Below are 2319 nucleotides of genomic sequence, written 5' to 3'. Positions count from 1 at the left end.
TTAATTTAATTTAGCTTCATGACCTAGGAGATACAAAAAAAGTCAGGATATGACGTGCTGGAGTCCTTCCCACAGGGTTCAGACCCCCAGACTAACATCATGAACAGGACAGAAGAACTCTGCTAAGTAGAATCATCTATGTTTCTGACAAATATCCTTCATTGCTATGAATGCCCTTCCTCTGCCATGCTTATATGAAGACTGTGAATGCCTCATTCTACTGCAATCATAACAATGAGCCACCAGACTGGCCTTTTTAATTCTGGTCCATTATGCTATCTATGTGCTATCTCTTCTCTTGTTACATCAAACATTTAATGGATGATCTATTACAATACCACATCTTACAAGCAATTTTCTCCTGTACTTCTTGTTATAATAGTTTTGTACTTTTCTACTAAGGCAGTTAGATTATACAGTAGATAAAGTACTGGGCCTAGAACCAGGAAGACTCATATTTACAAGTTCAGTTCCAACCTCAGACACTTTGACCCTGGGTAAGTCACTTACTCCTGTGAGCCACAGTTTCCTCATCTGTAAAATGAGCTGGAGGAGGAAATGGCAAACTATTCCAGCATCTTTGCCAAGAAAACCCCAAATGGGGTCACAAAGAGTCAGACACAACTGAACAACACCTTTCCACTATCTTCCTTCATAACATTCTGCAAATAAGTTTATGTTCTGAACTGATTTGGCAAAGACTGTATTTGGTGTTAGGCAGTTAGGTGAAGTAGTAGAAAGAGTGCTTGACCTAGAATCAGGAAGATCTGAGTTCACAGTCACGCTCAGATTTTCACTAGCTGTGTGACCCTGGGCAAACCACTTAACCTCTCTTTGCTTCAGTTTCCTCATATGTAAAATGGGGATAATGATAGGACTTGTTTTGTTGTGAAATAAATATTATTATTTGTAAAGTGATTTATAAACTTTAAAGCATATATAATACTTGTTATCATCACCATTTTCAGAATGAGGCTATTTCTGGATTCCTTTGACCTGCTCATTGTGGCAATTGTCTTATATCAATTCAAAACTTCTGTTGGAAAAAGTTTTTTTTTTCCTTCGTTCATTTCACATTTTTCACTATAAATTATTTGGTTTGACCACTCAGGCTAGAGCTATTGAGAATCTATATGATATCTCTTAGTGTAGAACACATGCCCCATTCTGTAGCTACCATCTCTGTGGCCTAAAAGAATCAAAACTATCTTCTAACAGCATGGCATGGCTGAAAGGGCTCTGCAATTGGAGACGAAGGACCTGGATTTGAATCTTAGCTCTGCAACTTACATTCTGTGTGACTGTGTGTTCAAATCCCTTCCACCCCTGAGGCCCCCGTCATCTTGTCTATAAAATTGTCTTGTGATATTTTAACATTCAAGATCTTCAAAAACCAGATTACTCCTCACTTTTCTAAAATTAATTCGTTTCGCATGTGTTGTGTTGTAGCAAAACAGAAGTACTGGCTGTTACTGGAGGCTACCTTTCTACATTCACACAAATCCTCTCTCATGCCTGAAAGAGACTCTAATGTGCATCTCTACTTGTTGAAATCCTTCTTTTCCTTTAAGGCTCAGCTCAGACCCCACTACCACCACCACCACCACCCCTCCCACCCTATGAAGTTTTCTCTTATTTTCACAGATCAAAGTGATCTTGTTTGGTTGTTTTTTTAGTCAGGTTTGACTCTTCATGACCTCATTTGGGGTTTTCTTGGCAGAGATACTGGAGTGGTTTGCCATTTCCTTCTCCAGTTCATTTTACAAATGAGGAAACTGAGACAAACGGTTAAGTGAATTGCCCAAGGTCACATACCTAGTAAGCTTCTGAGGCGAGATTTGAACTTAGGAAGATGAGTCCTCCTGAAGTCAGGTCCTGCACTCTATCCACTGTGCTACCTAGCTGTCCCTGAAAGTGATCCGTCTCCTATCAAATTCTTCAAAACACTGAGGACCTCTTCTTTGTATTTATCATAACTGTCTTGTATAGTACATACTTTTTTGCACATATTTTTACCCTCCATATCTTCCACTACTAGATTGTAAGCTTTTTGAGGATAGAGACTGTGCCTTTTCCTCTAACATAAGCATAATATTTGTGCATTTGTGATATGATTTTTAAAATTGAATTTTCAATTTTAATTGCATTGAAAATGTCAAAGGAGATTGATGAATAATATTATAGGAAATTAATGAATACTTTGCAATTCCACTTTAGACAGACTTATTTCTTCCTCCTCAGATCTTTGGATACCACTATTAGGTGCTTCAGTGGAAAGGATGTGGAGTCCATAAAGTCTGAGTTCCAAATCTACCTCAG

Source organism: Vombatus ursinus, unplaced genomic scaffold (genome assembly GCF_900497805.2).
Source record: "Vombatus ursinus unplaced genomic scaffold, bare-nosed wombat genome assembly UNPS02004792.1, whole genome shotgun sequence".
Lineage (NCBI taxonomy): Eukaryota > Metazoa > Chordata > Mammalia > Diprotodontia > Vombatidae > Vombatus > Vombatus ursinus.
The sequence above is the reverse complement of the archived record's forward strand: the minus strand, read 5'-3'. Positions refer to the sequence as shown.